Here is an 11881-nt window from a genome sequence, read left to right as displayed (position 1 = left end):
TTGGTGCTAACAAAGCCCAAGTGCCCACATTTTTCATGTGGGTGTAAATGAAGACATTTGTTGGCAGGGAAAATTATTTCCCTGCTGAGAAAAAAAGAAATCAACTACAATGCAAATTGTAATGTTGGATTAAGCCTACACAGTAGTGTTTTCCATGTTTTGCAATTCACCTGGGCACTGGGTTTCAATCCTAACCCCGAAAGCTCACTGTCTGGGGAAAATGTAAATTTAATATGAAACCTCCAACTATGAAACAGCAGAAGTTGAATCTTTTTAATGTAAGTTTGTGTCACTAGGTGAGAATAATCATCCTAGAGTAACCTCTATTTCCTTTGTGCTAATGGTTAGCACCTTGACTTCAAGAGAATGTGTTACATCTGGAGAAAAATACATTACTGAAAATCTTCTCCACAATAATAATTCTATAGTGGAGGACACTCCTAAAAGTGTATCCATCTCATTTAGCACTCACTTCAATCAAAAATTGGATGTTGTTCCATTACCCCTCCAATCTGAAATAGATGCTTTCTGTGTTCCTAATGGGGCAATATACACAGGAATTAAATGCCTTCTTTAGGTTAAATTTGCAAAGTGTGCTTGAAAAATTTAGAAACACTCCCTTAGGGTTCATCCTAAATTTGGAGTAGACTTCCTCATTTTTGAGGAGATTCCTCTGTGCAAGTAGTCTTGAAAATTTAAGAAAGCCATAGAATCCAAATTCAGGAACACCTTAAAGACCAATCTTCATCCATGCAGATTTTCTAGTGAGTAGAGAAAATCAGGTAAAAATGTGCACTTGCACATTGAACTTTTTGTTCTCAGGTGAAATATTTTTTTCCTCTGTAGAAACCCCTTATCATGACTTTGAATGAAATGCGGGGGTGTTCTCTAACCTTTCTCACACTGGAAACAGATACTATGTCTTTGTAAGGCAACTTGAAGAGTGTTTTCAGGGACAGAATACTATACATAATATTCTTGGATATCCACAAACATAGTTGAGTGTGTTCCATACATTTTCCATGGCCACCAGCCTTGTGCTGGCTGTAATGGTCATATTTTTCCATGATGTGATATGACTTTATGATGCTAAATTGATGCTTTATCACTAGTTTCCAAGCAGAGTGGAACCATGGGGGGGAGGACATGCATTCAAGTTCAACTTGGGCCTGCAGCTGGTTTAAACAAAGTTTAGACTGCAGGGTCTGAAAAACGGTATGAACTTGTCAAAATTCATGCATCGGTCTAGAGCCAGGACACATTTGTAGTGTATGCATTAAGTTTACAAATCAATCAATCCATCAAACTCCTAAACCGATTGCCTTACTATTACTATCAATTGCCAAATGTGAGAAAGACCAAAAGCAGGAAACACAGGAAGACAATGGAGACAGCAGCTGATATTTCTTTAAAGAAGCTTCTGAAAAGTGTCATTCTGAAGAAGCATTGCCCTGGAGTAAGCATCCAGTGGTAAGTGCTACAGAAATCACATAGGGTTGCTCAGTTAAATTCCTTGCATATTTGTCTTCGAAATGAAACACATTTGAAGAAAGTCCTCTTTAGGTGAGAACTCTCCTGAGTGTAATCCATCCCCACTTGAAAGAGACAACCGTGGAACTAGTAAGTGCATCCTAACTCAGACTGCCTACTAGGGGCCATTTCTCCATTAGCACCAAAGTCTGGGTGAAGGTCTATAGGCCATTGGCAATAAATATTCCAGTGTTCCACACTTCTCAAATGTATGATGCCTTCTGCCATTAAATCAGGTAGTCTAGGTAATTAAGTACCATGACTTCTGTGATTAATGTAGAAATCAGTAGGCAGGATGCAAGTTTACGCTAAACCTTTTGCTGTTCTGGAGTGTCTTCAAAAATACCTGACCGATAAAGCCTTTATGGTGTGGCAAAATGGCAGAACATGGTTAAGTGCTCTCTATGTTCAAGAAGTGCTTTGCATTTTATTTTAAATGCCCCCACAATTGATGATGAAAGTTTTAGGGTAAGTGCTATCATGGGATAAGATACCAAGTATATTTGTCATTTTAATTTTCTGCCAACAGAAAGACTGAACTATTTGGGATTACCATCTGACATATGATCCCCATGCCACATGTTTTGAGGCTGGATTCCTAAAGTGACTCTGAAATCAATGGTATTAGGTAAAAGGAGGCTTAGCATCTGTCTGCTCCTAGGTGCAAGTGATGAGGCTAGAATCATATACTCAGAGTTAAGTCCTCCTTTCTCACTCAGATGATAATCGAGTACTGAAAGGGCCTAAACATTGGTAATGAACCAGGGTACTTTCTGCTCATTTCCTTACCACCTATGGTTCTTGCTAGAAACAAATAGTCTTTAGGAATCATGTAAACTAACTGGCTCAGCACAAGGAGGTACATCAAGCACTGGAAATGATAGAAACCTAGCAAATGTCATAAAATGGGAGACGGTCATGGAGAGTCTTCAGGTTAGACAGATTCCTTTGTTGGAGGGTACTATCTTCTCTCCATCAGCACTGACAATCTAAAAATAAGCATGGATGAATGAAATGTATTGGTATCAGAGGAAAGATCTTGGGTCCTGGATCTTGGGTTGCACCATCAAATAAATGGAGCATCCGCCTGGCTCGGAAAAGGGCCTAAAAACATTAAGGAGTCTTTCTTTCATCTGGTACCAAGCCAACCTGGATATCATGCCACGCCAGTGCCAGTTAAATATGCACTGACAGTTGAATTTCACATTCCTTGAGAATCTGTCAGATGGTGATCTGTCATGGGAGTGTAAATTAAACTGTAATCATAATACTCAGGATAAGAAGGCGTGTCAGCAATTGAGGATGTACATACATGCCTTTAAATGATAGGCTCCAAGGCCTTACGCTTGAGGTTGCCTTAGTCACATCAAGAGTGGTGCAGAACTCAATTACCTTGCGGAGAACTTAAATCTGAAACAAACACACACACACAGCTTCACTGGACTGCAACACAATCAGTCTGCACAGACTAATGGAAAAAATAATAAGGCTTACAGCATGCAAAAGACACATGTAGGGGTGGGGCTAGTGGGTGAGAGGGACAAACATGTCCCTTTCGTCTGACTAGGTGGATTGATAAGAAAATACATATACATTAGGTTGAATTATCTACATGCTTTTACAACTTAATCAATGCCAAAAGTAATTATTTTTATTCAAGAAGCCTCAAATGTTGGACACAATGACTGACACATATCAAGCCATAAAGGAAGAAAATTACTAATAAATTGGAAGACAAAGGGAAGGAATATGCTGAAAACTCATTGCTTACATTGTATTTATGAGCTGCAGCACCGACTCGGTGACCATCAAATATGTCCCCCTTTTTCAACGTTTAGAAGATATTTCCCTACTATTCATTCATTTATATATGTTAAAAGGTGCTGAAACCACAAACTGGTGTTGCAGAGCGCTGGGGAAGGAAGAGAGACAGTGGAACATAGCTTCATAAATTGCGTCTTAGGGGGCATAAAACCCAAGAAGAAATAGAGATGATCAAATAAAGTTTTTGTGTCTAAAGGTGGTCTCAAATAGGATCACCAATGCTTTAGGCAACTCACAGACAAGTGAATGCAGACTGTGCAAAGCACAGAGCAAAGCAGGAGGCTGCCAGAGGTCTGCAGTGTTTGTCTAGGATCAGACAATTTGGACAAATAAGGATGCCAATATTGCTGTCAGATTATTTAGTTTCACATTTTGAAATTCAGCCACCGGATATAGATGTCCGTCCCTCTCATATTTAACATCAAGTCACAGTTTTGTCTTTTATTCTTGGCAGAAAACCGGATACAGACATAGCAGTCCCAACCCAGGGCCCCTAGACATAAATGCAAAGCTAAGAATGCACTACTGCTGGTTATATTCTAAAATATGCTAGAACGTCCAAGATGTTTACATTCTGTCCTACTCGATACTGTTCCAGCATACAAAGGTGCCATTTAAGAACAGCTAGCCCACTACTGCTGACCAGCATGTTCAAGGCTGACAAGAACTGCTTTACCAAGAGTTGGTGTGAAGACTGGGTAGCTTGCTACTCACAAAGCTGTGGTAAAATGTGACTGTGCTGCATAAAATATCTTTTGATGTGAGGGACTGCAAACCCTCCCCTCCCTCTCGTATGGTATTGTTAGTGTATTCCACTGGAGAAGACCGCCTTAAAGTAGCCATGGTGCAATGATGGAGTCGGGAACCCTTGCACCAAAGCAAAAGTGCGTGGCACCAAGGAAGCTTCTTTAGGGAGTCGAAGAAAGGAGCTGTCAGTTTTACTGTGGCTGTATAATCTCTACACATTAGAGGCATCAGGGGAAAGGCATACAGTCTGTCCACGTTCAGGCTGCCTTACCATTACTACATCATACTTAAGAATCATTTTCAAAGACTGGCCCACCTGGATATATTGTGCACTGAAAATGTGTCCTAAATAGGGCCTCATTTCAAAACTCTGGGACACCAGTAGGCTGTCCTGTTCAGATTATTTGTGGATTTCAGTGGGTGTTTTCTCAGTATTTTCCAAACGTTTTGAAATCCACGCTTATCAGTGTTTATTCAGCTGCATAATCCCCAAAATAGACACAAAAATGCGTTTTGCCAGTTTTTACAATATGTTGTTTTTTGCACTGACTGGTATAAAGCACATAATTAAAGGAGAAGTAATGTTGGGTCTGTAGAGTCTTTCCATTGGCAGTGTGTCCCATAGGCTTTTGTGTTAGGCATAGAAAGTCTGTGCATTGCACTCCCACATCTCATTATCCTCTCTTGCATCTAATTACCTCTCACATTCACTTTCTCTGGGTTACAGGACTATTAATGGATTAAAAAGTAAGACTGCTATACTCAACTGCCTTAATAAACAAATTCATGGACACATTTGGGCCTCATCCACCTACTACTTATTGAACACTATGACAAGGTAAGGGTGGTCAACCCTGCCAACAGCATAACATGTGAACCTTTGTTGTGTTGTTTAAGTCAGTGCTGACCTTTGAACAGATATCACATTGTATTCTGGGACTTGACATTTTACTGTTAACATCGTAGCTATGGGCCCATAAACCCTGGCAGAAAAGTGCAGTTAGGTTAAAAAAATTGTTTTTTTAAAAATCAGGATTAGCTGAAGATATCCCACATAACAATAGAAGATCTTGCAACTATGATTTTTGTTGCTATGCAGAATGTCGTGTCATGTTTTCACCACTGTCCCATATGCACGGTGACAGCACTCTTTTCACAGGTACCTGTCACTAAACCTTACTTTGAATGTCTTTGGTGTGTGGCAGGTGATCTGCTAACAATATTGACTTGTTAGGAAAGGTGGCTGAAGTATCAAAGGTTTTACCCGTTCGGCATCTTTGGGCAAATGTGATAGTACATACTGGCCAAGATTCATACGAGCCAGCATTTTCATGAAGCAGCAAAAGAACACTGTTAAAAGATCATATATAAATTTAATATTTCCAGATACTGAACACTCAACATACAACTCACTCTTTTTCTAGGCTGTTCAGCTTTAATTTTTTAAACAGCCGGGTATGCTGTGGGACAATGGATGTGATAGTTGACTCACATTTAGCGCAAGAGTTATTTTGATGACATCTATGTGAGGCTAGATATTGTATGGTACTTGCTGTGCAACAGAGTGGTCACTAAGAGGGGTCTCAATGACCTGAGCTAAGCCAAGCCAAGGAAAAGTTAGCTCCTACAAGGACCCATACTCCGTTGATGCTTCTGTGTTAGAGTGCCCTACTTGTTATTAAATAGTCAGAGATGTTTTGTATATATTTGGTACCCTGTTTCCATTAGACTGCATGAATGGAATAGTGTCTGGAAGAAAAATATAATTCAAACTATAGACCGAGAAGGGCTATCAAGATTGGCCTGTTATAGTCTTTTTTTTATGCTCAAAATCAGCTTCAATGATGGGTGTCGTACTCTTTCTTTTGACTTGTTTTTTTTTATGTTCAATCAATTAAGTTTTGTTATCTGGCATTAAGGCAGAGGACAACTGCCACCTGTGTCTCATCATGGCATTTAAGCAGTGACAGGCAGTACTCTATGGTTGCAGATGTCAATGAATAGTTAGGAGAATTGTGTGAGGTGCTGACACGTGACCTAGTAGCTGAAAAGTGGCACTGCTTGTATGCATGCCCTTATTTAAAATGTTTATGAGAGAGATGGATTGGACTTCGTACAGCTTTGTTTTACCTTAACTATTTTATTTTTTATCTGGAAGATGTATTACACTGATTTTCACTGTAGTTCATTGCTTTCAGTGCTGATGTTTTTTTTTTTCTCAAAGGTTGCTTAGGCATCAGTTAGGGTCCAAAATCCAATAAGCATACAGGCCAGGTCGGGATTTCGTGCTCCAATGGCTAGTTTCCTCATCCAAGGTTTTCCATGTTGAGATTAAGGTGAATGGCAGTCATCCAGTCATTCGCTGTGATCAGGCAAGGTACCAATGTGAATTATTATAGTGTTGCTGAGGTTCTCAAATATAATGATTATGGGTGCGTCATGAGCGTAGATGTAACAAGACCATCCAAAGGCTTGAATCAATCCAGATAGAGGAAGATGTTGAAAAGGAAGGGAGAGAAGATTGCGTCATAAGGGACACTGGTATCCAAGTGGTGGGTTTTGGCGGTAATACGTGGTAGTTATGTCATGTGGCTCTGGTTGGGTAGGAAGGTGCGATCCAACCCAAGGCTTGTCCTTTGGTGCTCACGTTCTCCTGTCTGGTCAGCGGTAGATCGTGTCAAAAAGGGTGGAATGTAGTGGTATCAGGGCAGCCACTTCAGTAGCATTATTACATGTTCTTAGTTTACCCAAAGAAGAGGCGAAGTTAGATTCTGAATAGGGCATGCATTTAAAAGACTACTGTATCGTCAACAAATTTCCACATTTGAATGTTGGCTTTCAATTAGCTGAGCTAGATATCATCCAATTGTTATTGGTCTATAGATTACAGAGTTGTTTGTACCAAGATCGGGTACCTTGAACCAAGGTTTTAAAGATTAACATTTGAGCTCCTTTGTCATGGCTATGATTTAACTATTAATGACACAAGTACATCCTTTACCATTGTGATGGTTTGAGGATGAAGGGGAAGGTCGCAGGTTTGGTGGTCAGATTGGAGGACCAAATGAATGATCTGTGGTGACTTGTTTTGGATTTGAGGAAGACTTGACATCAGTGCTTGAATACTCCCAAAGACAAATGCATTAAAAAGAATTGTACTAGAACAAAGCCTTCAAGCACAAACAGGTCAGAGTGCATTTCTAACATTTCTTTGTGTTCTGTTTGTTAAGCAATACTAAAATGAAATGATACAGAGCGTACTAATCTGATGTACATCTTCAAATAATCGAACATTATAATATGAATCACTGGCTGTTGACAGATCCAGTAGTATTAGCCCAGCACAATGCTTCCAATAATTTCTCTCTGTTACCATAGTAATAAACCTGATGAGCTATTGTCATGCAAATGCTTCTCCAGCGAGTAAGTTTTGACAGCATTTTTTCTATTGTTTGCTAGGTGAGGTTACATTTTGATGGCATATTGGGCTTACAAACTAAGTTTTGACCACACCTTGTTTGATTATTATTAGGGCTCTTAGCTTTGTAAAATGTAAATGTTATACCTTTTACGGTCAGGCATGGAGTGTGAAACCATTCTTTTGAGTAAGCACAAGTCCCACTGTATGGCAAGGTGTGGAGCACAACAGTGCATCTATAGACCTAGTACTCTCTGGTAGAGTGTGGATCAGAAGCTAAGCACAAGACATTCTCTTGAGGTTCTTCTCCCAAGTGACAAGTCAGCCTAGGCTCCTAGAGGGATCAATTACTCCAAGTGTATGCCTACAGAAGGACAAAATAGGGATTGGTAGGATGACCCAGACAGATTGAATCTGAGTCAGGGTCTTTTGAGTTTCTTCCAGGTGGAGTATAAGGAACTAAGGTCAGTCCATCAAAGTTTAGCTTCTAATCTCTATCTTTTTAACCTGTGTTGGTTTCAGAAACCAATATAACCATGCTTGACCTCTTTCCGTGCCAACTGATTGCTAATGTGTAAGGCTTGCAAGTCCGGTTCAGTGGCAGTCCCAGTAAACCAATTGTATATCAAGATTATCAGGGTCAACCAATATACAAATGAAATCTTGTTACATCTTTAGGTGTCATCAGCGGAAGACATCAAGCACGTTAGTTAAGGCCATACTGGACTAAACAGTGCCTCAAACTGTTCTCAAAAAGAAAGAATTTAGCCATTTCCTCTTGGGCAGCTATATTTTTTTAAATCAGTAGCTAGCTAAACTGCAGGTGGATGGGGTAGGTTTTCTGCTTCTTCCCTACAAAAATTCTGTTGGTTTGGTCCTGGACTCCGAATCAAATATAGGGGCCAGCCACCTACTTCAACTTCACCTACAGATGGTAAACAGCTCTGGCACAGATTCTTTCACGCCTGTACTTAAGGGTATGCTGCTACCATGTGTATAAACATGTAACGCTCAGTTTCTTCACTTTTTTGGCTGCCAAGGGAGATTACGTATATGTGTAGATTTGTTGTTTAGATTAGAAAGCTATCCATATAAATCTACTATTGCATTTTGTGTCCAAACTCTCTGTCTCTGGAGGAAAGTGAGTTTTCAGAATCCAGTAAATCTTACAGTTGGGTGTCCCTGTCTCAGTCCTTAGGTTATGGCATGTCTATCTGGAACTCGGAAAGCCACATTAATCACAGGCTATTTCTGTTTGAGGAAAATAACAAAAGACCAAACACCGTTAGCTTCTGTGTATTTATATTAGGTAAATATTATCTTATTAAGGCATTCTGCTTTGTCCAATTGTATGCTTAAAATTCAGGCTTATATTTTAGGCTGGTTTAAATGACTGACAAGTTAAATGTTGCAAATCCTTTGGTTTGCTTTAAAAAAAAAAAGGGCCAACAGAATACATTTTTAAAATGCAGTTTAAATGTGTGACCATAGAAAATCCAGGAGGGAGTTAAAGAGAAGCTAAGCCAGTAAAGTTCCCGCCAATGAAGAAGCAGGCTAAGTTCTAATGTTTTACAAAAAGGGAGTCATACCTCAGCACAGAGAGGTCATCATTGTCTATAGCAACATTTGGCAACACTTGCCCTTTGGGTATGAAGGGAGGGATTACCACTTTTAGAGTTCAGTGGCGGGCCACTAACTGTTTATCTTTGGAGACTATACGGTATAACTTCAGTCACACCTTCAGACAGCAATGCTAATACTGATCAAGGTCGTCTTTTAGGCTTAGACCATGGCTTTGTGTCAAAGCTAGAACCAAGACACTTACTTGATTTCTTGACAAAAGATTGAAGGTGAAGGCCAGAATTAATCACTACCCAAAATCATTAGGCCAGAGTCACGGCAGACACTGCCGTGGCTCTTCAGTGTACATAAAAACTCAAACCAGACTGGAGATTTCAGTTTTCCTTTTACATGTTGACATCATCAGAAACCAACAGTATAATAGGGGAAACATAAGAAAACCAAACTTGAAAATATTACTGATGCAGCGACATTTCTTAAGGCAGATGACACAGAGACTAAATGCAGTGAATAGAAACATTATCAACAGGCACTGGCAACGCCAATAGGTCTCGCCTATGCAAGAACCATGGGCTTTGTCAATATTTGTTTTAGCCTTGTTGTACAGGATGGCTGAAAGAAATAAAAAAGAATAAGGGCTATGCCGTGGTCATACTTTGCAAATGCTGTTTTTTCTTGGCGGTAGGGGCTGGGCCAAATGACTAATTGGAAGAAGGGGTGGTGCAAGCAACACAGGAGAAGGGTGGGGTATGGTGTAAGCAACAAGACAGGAGGAGGAGGGAATGAGGCAAGTGAAGAAAGGGCAACAACAAAGGCCAAGCACCAATGGTGGACCAACAGCAACACATAGAGAGGGGGAGGGAAGTGTGAGACAACCTGCAAACACACTCCTATGGAGTATGACAATGAAAATGTTAAAAGTACCTTCGAGAGCACGCAAGCATGGGAGGACATTAAGAACTAAAAACTGAGTGAGTCGGAAAACCTTGCCCCGCTATCAATTGAAAAAACATGCTAGTTTTTGTCGTTGTGCTCTGAAGCCTCCGCATGGCATGAGAACAAGCTAGAGGAAGTCATGCTAATGGATTCTGTTCTTGAAAATCGTAGCCAAAAAGAGGAAATGTTTTACTATGCCCCAATTTGGCTAAGAAATAAAGAAAATGCCCCATCAAGATCTCTCAGGATGTGGATGGAAGAAGGCAACTCTAATTACCCTTGTAACCATTAATTGGGTTCCGACTAAGAAGTCAAAGGCAGAGTTACATTCAAAGGCACTACATTCTGGTAGCGGTCTCAAATATTTCCAAATGAAAGATGTTGCTCAACAAGCTGCCTGTAAACTAGTCCTGAAGAATTCTACTGTGACCATGTTGTGCAGATTTGCAATCCTAGATCCATTATCGTCATGAATGACGTATCCTTAAAAGCACACACAGACACACACACACAGACACACACACACGTACGTTTGATGCGTACCAATACAGTATGAGTCAAATCTAAGTCATTCATCACATTATGTAGAGATTATAAGGCAAGTAAGAATGCCCTAATTGACATGCTGATTAATGGGGTAGAAGACCGGCTGCAAAGTGAAAGACCGAACATTATACTATTTACATACACTAGACCTGAAGAAAATCAAAAATACTATATACTTTTGGACACCCGAATATATCAATGTAGAGGGCACTAAAGACAATTCTTGAAGAACCTCATTTGTGGGCTACACGTCATAAGCACAATATTCCAAATCATAGTGCTTAAATGATGAGCAGGTATCCAGTCAGAAAGCTGCTTTACTACCAATGTTCATGGACGGCCAGCTTTAACATTCAAAGGAAGGATGGATCTGGAGAAGAGGATTCAATTGTCTCTGTACCTTTCCTGTCCAGGTCAAATGCTGCTATAAATAGTCCAGTTACACAGAACTGTTCTGGGACAGGAAGCTGGGGTGCTCTTAGCGACCTTAAGGGGATCCAACCGAGGCAGGAACCAAACGTCATCTAATCAATACCTGTAAGATCTTACTTTCAGTACAAACACTAAGCAATACACTTTAGCAGTCCTCTGAAAAGTCTCAAACTTACACAGTGTTGGCCTTAATGAAGTTGCATGATTATTACTAGTGGCTGACAACCATGGAGACAATTGTGCGCTCCGAGTCTCTGTAATAAAAAACGCCTCTGCCGAAATCTAAATCCTATAGGAAATAATGGGATTTAGATTTTGGCAGATGGGATATCCGTCACCATTGAGGGAAATGGATCAAACTTAATTCCCCCTATCAATCAATCAAAAAATGTGTAGAGTGCGCTACTCACCCGTGAGGGTCTCAAGGTGCTGGGGAAGGGGAAACTGGGGTGGGGTGGGGGTAGGGAGGGTCACTGATCGAACAGCCATGTCTTGAGGTTCTTTCTGAAGACCAGTAGGTCTTTGGTTTTGCGAAGGTCGGTGGGGAGGGAGTTCCAGGTATTTGGGGGCGAGGTAGGAGAAAGACCTGCCTCCTGAGGTGGTGCGCTGGATGCGGGGGACTGTGGCTAGGGCGAATCCATATTTGAGATGTAAAGATCCTGCATGAGCTAAGTCTTGCCCTTTTAGATCTAACCAACCAGGTAAGGACTGTATTTTTATGCTCATCTCTCATGAGCTCTTAGTTGTTGGAAACAGTAATGAGGATTAATACTTCCTCAGGCATCCTTCTTAAATGTTCTCATCATAAAAAATGACATGAGCCAGAAAATATCATTAGCGGTTGGGGATAGATGAGTGTTTAATGTG

Source organism: Pleurodeles waltl, chromosome 10, assembly GCF_031143425.1.
Source record: "Pleurodeles waltl isolate 20211129_DDA chromosome 10, aPleWal1.hap1.20221129, whole genome shotgun sequence".
In the NCBI taxonomy this organism is placed as follows: domain Eukaryota; kingdom Metazoa; phylum Chordata; class Amphibia; order Caudata; family Salamandridae; genus Pleurodeles; species Pleurodeles waltl.
Note: the sequence above shows the minus strand (reverse complement) of the source record.